The sequence below is a fragment of the Saccostrea cucullata genome, unplaced genomic scaffold, assembly GCF_032062105.1.
Source record: "Saccostrea cucullata isolate Sc308-1 unplaced genomic scaffold, CSIRO_AGI_Scuc_v1 ctg461, whole genome shotgun sequence".
Lineage (NCBI taxonomy): Eukaryota > Metazoa > Mollusca > Bivalvia > Ostreida > Ostreidae > Saccostrea > Saccostrea cuccullata.
The window spans coordinates 146369-155234 of NW_026927825.1; the positions used below are offsets into that span (position 1 = coordinate 146369).

Here is an 8866-nt window from a genome sequence, read left to right on the forward strand (position 1 = left end):
ATTGTCAGAGTTCCTTTTCGGAACTCCTACATTTTGTTGTTGTATTTTTAACTTATTGTTATAGAAAATAAATCTGATAATAAAACTTTTAATACCATTTTTGATTAAAGTCTACTCTTTTCTCTTTCGCTATCGTATCTTACTGTGATTTTGAATTCTGAGAAATAATATATATTTTTATCTCAGGGAAAAGTTTTTATTCCATTATTAAAATCATTTTTTCGTGTTGATAATATAACAATGCACAATACTAGTAATTCCCAAATTTCGCGTGAAAGATGTACATATATATATAGTTCCCGGTAGAACATTTGAAAACACTATATATCTGCTATCTGAACAAAGACGACCCGTATAGAGAAATTGGCATCTTCGATTTAAAAATAAGTTATTGCAGCTTATAAAAAGAAAATATATATTTTTTTTTATTTTAATAAATTTATTTGCCAAGTCTTTTATGAAGTCTTTTATCTAGTATAACATCCATATATAGGAAGTAGATATACCAGACTCTTTCGTGTTTACTGGGATATGCATGTATTGTGTTAAGTCTACATATAAATAAAAATAACATGTACATGTTTATTAATCTAAATGTCGTATTGAAGATCACAGAAAACCTTTCCTCCCTTTTAGGTTAAAGCTTTTGATAGAATGATATGTTGAACGACCTGGTCTCCAAAGCAATAGGCTTACTTCTTTATTAACCGATCTCTTTTTTGGCGTTCTGGATTCAAATTTTATTAAATTTTTAAATCAGAATGTTTTAATAAACTGTGATTGTAGATGACTAATGAACAAGGCAAGGAACTTCCAGCTAGTTTTTGAAATACAGTATACATTAAGAAATCGTACACTATAGTACACAATTTACAAAGCAATAGGCGAACTATCTATCATTCTGTTTTCTCTAAATCGGAGGAGATACAAGAATGAGAAAGACTACATGAACGATATGTTATGGTTTCAGCAGACAAGGTTCATAACATTATCGTCTTTGTAAGGCCCATTCTAAAATTAGTAAGTGTATTTTATAAGATCTTGGTTTTAATTATACATTTGGAAATCAAACCGTGATCCAGTTCACGTTCTAAAGACGAAATACTTCAAAATCATTATTCTGTGTTTTAACTTTCCAGTCAACCAAAGCAAGTTCTATCTAATCCTAAAATTCTTCAAAACGAAGATAATTGCATGGTCCAGCAAATGCACTCCCAAGCCCAAATCTTTACCTCGTCCACAAATATTAACTGTTGTAAAGGAAAAAGTCAAGACGCATTGTCCTAAAGCATTTTGCAGATTTAATGTAAATCAAATGTTTCATATTTAGATATTTTACATTGAAAAGACGTTCATGGTAATCTAACAACCAAGCTTTATGATAAATGTGATGACAAACTTTTCAATCTTCAACATCCCTTACTTATGCAGCAATATACCTTCATCATCTGCATACGGGGTTGATTCGACACGCGAAAGCATGCTCTACGTATGAACAATTTCTAAAATGAGGTAAATTATTCACAAACAATTTGCTGAAATAAGAATATCAGCAGCCTCGTTTAAAGTCATCATTTCGTAAGTTCTATATCAAATGCTGACTTTTTTCGTACTGATTGTTAAGCCATTGTATAAATAATGATTTATCGACGGATTTTTCCGTTATTTCTCGATCATGACAAGGAGCACACAACGGGGTGAAAAATGTTGAAATATACATTACAAAATAGGAGTGGATCAAACACGGACCTCCAAAACATCAGAGGTGGGATCAGGTGCCATGGAGGAGTGAGCATCCTCTGCTGATCGATCACACCCGCCGTGAGCTCATTGTCATGTTCGGGAAATAACGAAGATACTAACTCCTCCATGGAACCAGATTCCACCTCTGATATTTTTTAGATCTGTGTTTGCTGTGCTCCAATTTTGTATACTATTATTGGACCTTTGAGCTTGACTACTGTTCTTTTTCTCCATATATTTCGTGTGGATTCTCAAAAACTTTATAAATTTTTTAGAAAAATTAGAATCTCATTTTCCCCCAAAAGTAAGTAATATGAAACATACGAATTTTCTACACTTTAAACAACCACCGATCCCTTTCGATAAATGAAAAAAAAACGCGGCTTCTCGATATCAAACACAGTTGCTTTTTCAATAAAAGCGGTAGTTGTGTGATTAGACAACAAAATTACTTTGTAAAAATTGTTCTGATTCTACAATACATTGAACATGAATGCACAGGGCTCGGGGCGGGTGTGAGTGATCAACAAGGGATTCTAACTCCTTCTAGGTACCTGATCCCACCTCTGGAATTTCCAAGGGACCCTGTTCACAGATATGTATTATTTACAGATCTTTTTTTTCGCTGTTTATTATATTCAACTTCTTGATTGTCTATGATATATAATATGATAATGGCAATATAAAACATTGCAGTCGTACGTTTTACTGATGTTGATTTTGAAAAAAAGTATTCTGCATTTATTTTTTTAAATTTCTTTGGATAAATTGAGAATCCACAACTTATTTTTACCAACCTTTACATATCTTTTTAAAAAAAGCATTATTGAGGTACCTCGTTCATAGTGCACAGTGAATAGATTCTAATTGTGAATTGTAAATGTAGAAAATTACTGGTCCTTGTAGCTTTGAGAGAATCTAGTACTCATTATCCACTTTCTCATCATAAACGAGCCCTGTTAAAATGTTATAAAGACTCAGCTTAGGGTCTTTTTGAATTGAACAATTTTGTAATTACTAATTAAAAAGAATGAAGGTAAGACATAGGCGTCGGAAGCAAATTGAAAGGGGGGGGGGGAGGGGGCTAAACCAACAAAAAAAGGTAAACCCCAATTTTCAATGCCTATATTATGTCTATCTTTGCGGTTCCGACGCCTATGTAAGCGTATGGAGGATTAAGTATTCCCTGATGTTCGTGCCACAACCCGTGAGCCTTTTTTCCTTTAAGATCAAGTTAACAGAGCTGTCCGTTGACAAATCAGTAAGAATTTTTTTTGACCTAACAATTTGTATAGAAGTCGTCGGTCAACATTTAATATAACGACAGATTGTAATGAAATTTTGCAAACAAGTTCCCTGTATTGGTAATAGAATACGCGAAATGTTGACTTTAAACGAGATCGTTGATACCTCTGAAAATCAACCAAATCATAATTAGTCTGCTTTGGATGATGGATATGGAGATAACGAACAGTATTCAATATCAAAGTCCATAAAATATATATCTTCATTGAAGGTATATTGCTGCATAAGTAAGGGAAGTTGATGATAGAAAAGTTAAAGTCATCACGTTTATCATAGAGTTTGGTTGTTAGATTAACATTAACGTCTTTTTCAAGTAAAATATCTAAGTATGAACCAGATGTGTCAGACTCTGTGGTATCTTTTATCTAAATTAAGCTCACCAGGATATATATTGTATCGACATAGGAATGGAAATCACCATTGTTAATTGACAATATGTCGTATATTTAAATGTTGAGTTCAAGGCCACAGCAAGTGTTTTCTTCTTTTCACGCATAAGATTTTGCACAAATTCTGCTTCATATGAATACAAAACTAGGTCTGCTAATAACGGAGCGCATGGTACCCATGGGAATTTCAATAGATTGTTGGAAGACCTTAATTGTTTCCAAAAACGACATAGATATTGTCAATTAGAAACTCAAGCATCTTATTGATGTCAACTTCAGAGTACATGTACTTGTGTGTGCAACCAGAATGTGTTTTCACAAAAGTATTTTCCAAATGACCAAGTAAGTAAATTTACGAGTTCCATTCAGATATGTTTATTGAAAAAGCAGCTGTCAATGATATCAAGAAGCCTACCTGGACTTTAATTTATCGTGGGGAATGGTTGTGTATAAAGTTGAAAAGTCGTAAGTTTTTAAGCTGTTGATTTTGGTAAAAGTTTGTGATTTCAAATTGTCCAAAAGTTCTTTGGAATTTTTGAGTATCCAAATCTGATTCACACCACTTCTTGAATATATTGTTGCACAGTACTCTTGAAGTTTTTCCTTTACTACTGTCAATATCTTAGTGAGGAGTAAAGAAAGAGACTTGGTTGAACATTCACTGGAACCCACAATGTATCTTTGTTTGTAAGGATTTTTATGAAGTTTTGGAATCCAATATATATATATATATATATATATATATATATATATATATATATATATATATATATATATATATATATATATATATATATATATATATATATATGGTAGTTCAAAATCATTTTGATTTTTCGGGATATTAAAAATATTCAAAACAGACATATGATTTTGAAGAATTTCTTCCTTAGAAATTGAACTATGAGTATAAGTTGGATTACTACTGGTAGAATTAAATCAAAGTTCTTCTAAAATACAAGTTATATAATGAGCTTTACAAACGAAGACAATGTTGTTACCTGCTTTGTCAGCAGGGACCAGTACGTACTGATGTAATGGTTGATTCATTGTTTGTATGCAGAACATTCTTTAAGTATCTTTATATATTTTTTATATATGGAAGATAAGGATCAACGAGATCGTTGATACCTCTGAAAATCAACCAATCATAATAAGTCTGCTTTGGTTGATTCATTGTTTGTATGCAGAACATACTACCCAGCAGGCACACAACATTGAATAAACTTTGAATCAACGTTGTTTTTCTATGTTGATTCAACATTGATTTTATGTTAGATTTTGAAAATTTGTATCAACGTTGAAGTCTTAACATTGAATCAACATTGACAATCAACGTTGATTATATGTTGAAAAACAGTTGATTCAACATTTATTCAATTATTTATTTTGGAAAGGGGAGTGTCATATAGTAATAATATACTTACTTAAAATTTCAACCGTTTTATTGCACGATTGCTAAGATATAGTATTTTATAGATATCTTTATATATTCATTATATATGGAAAATATAAACACCGTCTACTGATTTTAAAGGTACATGCTATACTGCTATATGTACCGGTACACAAAAAAGGAACGTTGACCTTTGAAAAGTTAAAGTCATTAGGTTTCAGGTTCACCACCATAAGATTAACATGTTATATATACTTCGTTAACAATGTCTTTCTGAAACAAAACAACGAATTGTATGAAACAGATATTTCACTCTAGATCACTTTTCATATACTTTTAGGAAGAAAAACCAGGTTTTCACATCTACATGTATATGAAGGATTTCATAAACATTATCCAAATTGAAGAATCTTGTGTTTGTATGTTTGTTTAATGTCCCTTTTGGGAACTTCTTACTTAAATTGACTTGTCACCACTTGCCGATAGCTAGAGGCCTGCGATATTAGACTAATCGGAATGAAAAAATACAAGTAACTAAATTTAAGATGTTGATCTTCTTTATTGTAAAACTTGTTTATCGGACAAAAACAAATCATACTTGTAGTAGCATTGGATGCATTGCAAACAAAATATCTGATATATAGTCAAGAAAACAATATGGCACAGAAATTCACAGCACAATAATGGAAAAAAAATTAGGATTTACTCTCTCTCTCTCTCTCTCTCTCTCTCTCTCTCTGTTTTGATTAATGATCTCGTCACCGGTACATATTCATCCGTGGCCACTGCAGAACAAACAGGGCCTGAATCAATTTTAATTAAGAACAGTAAACAATAATACAAGCTAATTAATTTCCTTCTTTCATAAATTCATATGCATTCATAAAGACTCCCCCTCCCACTCTCTTTTTATAATTGATAGTATTTCACCGGGTTAGTTTGTCACAACACTTGTTTACATAAGCCTCAATTATATTTTCTCTTTTCTGTTGTGAGTTGTATAACTGTGTAAAAAAGCATAAGCCTCACTAATTAAAATAGCAATGCAGTTATATATGTACAAAATCACCGGTACATATTCATCCCAATCCAGATCTACAGAGAATTCTGTTCAATGAATTGAAGGCACATAAAGATAAAACAAGCATCATCTACTCTACAGATATTCTAATTCATATTCATCGTCGCTGCTATGAAGCAACCATAACACATGAACACACACGCACACCAAGTACTCTTTATCAGGTATTCCATACCAAACACTCCCGACAATCTAGTGTCTAGATTTAGCATCAAATACCCTAGAATTTCTTAGCATACATTAATGACATACATACTAGGAAACCACAGAGGTTCCAAACACAAAAATCACCGGCTAGTTCACCCTTATGTGCTGCTTAAATATAATATTCAGTGGCGCACACACCTGAGAATGCAACTCAAAAAAGAATAAGCAGGTTACATTATATTATAGCACTGCTCTGCTACGCAGTAATATGTTATACATATATACATGTCTTAATATGGCACAAGAAGACACGGAGTACTAAAAAAGTACTAAATGTAAGTAATGGAGTCCCATAACAAATAATACAATATTATGCAGTATTTCAAAACTCAGCATCTAAATGCAGAAATGTTCGAAACATTTCTTTTGCACCCTTAATGCATACAACAGTCTGCTCTCTCATTCGAACACACTCCCTTTCAGCATTCTTTTTACCACATGCTGTCAAATCTTTTTCTCACTATCAGTCTGTTCACTTAATATTCTATCGACATGTAAGCATTGACACCAGAGAACATAACTCAGCGCTCATTCTCTCATTATCAGTTACACAAATAAAGCATCAAATTCTTATTTCACCGGGATGATACATCATCCGACTTGGCACCAAAGTGCACGTTACTGACTTAATAAAATATAGACATAGTAAACTAAAACTAAACACACCAGTATAAATCAACAGATCGTTCAGATCAAACTGCTGACAGGAACTTCTCAAATTCTCTGAGAGTTCCTCCTCTTCTTCTCTCTCCATGATTTGCTTTTTATCCTTTTTCTTCGTTCAAATTCGGCATGGACTGGCTCGATCAATCAGACGATGTAAAACTTTCTCTCTAACTTTGCAGCCTTGTCTTCTCTTCGTTTTCAGAGGTCCACTCAGTCTAAAGCGGTCTTTAACTTTCGTCATTCTCTCTCTCTTTTTTTTTGCTGAAGTAATCTAGATGGTAAACGACTCTCGCTGCTTGTTGTATGAATCACCGTTACGGGGACCAGCGCCTTTAAAAACAAGACAATTAATTATCATTGGAGAAAGGTGATAATAAGTTTTCTGTTGAAATAGCAATTAAAAGCTATTTCAAGTAAAAATGTTTTCTTTTCATATTTTTCATACATTAAAAAAATGAAATCAATGAACATAATAAAAAAAGGGCCCTAATTATTTTCCTCTGAAAATGTGTTTGGCCTAGTTTATCTGTCAGTGCATGCCTTAACCATTGATTTTTTTTCTCTGAATGTGAGGATAAACACAGAAGAGGGCAATGACCTTTCCCTCCCTCTGCCTTAAAGTACACATAATATGCCTACGTCACTGGCCAATGTCCTATCCGCTTTTTTAGTTCTTATTTGGTGTGCTGTAGAAGAATTTTTGTTTTAAGCTGATGTATGAATTAAAGGATGTGCTTAATTAAATTTCATATCTAATTCACTCCCCTGTTTAGGAGAAGTACTACATTCTATATTTGTAAGTTTTCTCTACGTTTTTGTTTATATAAGCGAAACATAACTGTATACATTTATATAAATGTTCCTGAGGGGGTAATATTTTATTAAAGACATAGTTATATTCTATTGAGTTTTTTGATTGCTTCATGGAATTAGATAGATTTATTTGACACTCATTCAACTTACCAATATTTTAAAATACAATCTAAATGATTCAATTTCAACTACAGGGAAAAGGAATTAAACTTGATATTACTTACCCCCATCCCACCCCACTCCACAAAATCAGTTTCTTGAACTATCAAACTTTTACTACATGTATAAACAATTTAGCATATCTGCGAAAAATTAACCAGTATTTTAACTTAAAATTTCATGGTTCAATTTCAACCAAAGGGAAAATTAAACGTGATATTAATCCCCTTCCCCTTAAAATAAATTTCTTGAACTATCAAAACTTTTTTTATACACAATATGGCACATCTGCGGAAAATTCATTTGAATTTTCTTGAGTATTCGTTAGTCCTTGTTTCAAGAAGATTAGATAACTTGAAAGAAGAAGCATTAGAATATTTATTGTACGCTTTGAACATTTTTTTCCTGTTATAATTTCTTTAATTGTAAGAAAAAATCAAGAGAAGTCGAAATTAGGTCAAAAGAGTGGGGTGTGAACGCTATCAGCTATTGCAAGAGCAATCATAAATACATCAGTTGTATGACGTATATCTATTATGGACTGACCATTGGTCAGTATTCATTTACCAGGTATTGGTTATCCAGCTATTCTTAGCGGTCAACTAATGTCTGCTGATAACCAGTTGTCCCCCAGTTATCAAAAGGGATTCTGGCGTTCAGAGTGAATTATAGGAAAACATCTCTACACTTTTAGCTGAATTAAGAATTTATTTGAAGTAAATCGAAGTGTTTTGATCTAAAGTATCTTCAAATGAGTAAAAATGCGAAAAAGCAAAAAAGATATTCAATATGGCTGCCTTCCATAATCACGTACTAACCTTGCTGACAGCGCATTATAATATAAGATCATAACATATATGTAAATTAATATGAAAAAATACAAGAAACCTACCTGGTAAGGGTGCTGGTCCCCGTTTTAACTTCTTATAATTCTGACCTAGTGAGGAGATTTGTTCTCCTAACCCAAATTTTGCATCTTATATACACCAAAATGGGGGCATTTAAGGTGAATGATCGAAGGCTAACGATTGGTGGAAACTAGGGCAGTGTGTTTGCATGACATAAAGTCTAGGGCTGAATGACCCGACCTCAACAATCTGAATATGT

The 8866-nt window shown here is 32.6% G+C and overlaps 1 long non-coding RNA gene across 1 annotated transcript; it reads right to left on the bottom strand.

The window, feature by feature from the left end:
- Window positions 1-5372: 5372 nt before the first annotated feature.
- Window positions 5373-8866, bottom strand: LOC134275577 (uncharacterized). The gene is made up of 2 exons (XR_009993853.1): window positions 8652-8866; window positions 5373-7117 (listed from the first exon to the last, which is right to left on the bottom strand). It is a non-coding gene; the product is annotated as an uncharacterized LOC134275577 (long non-coding RNA).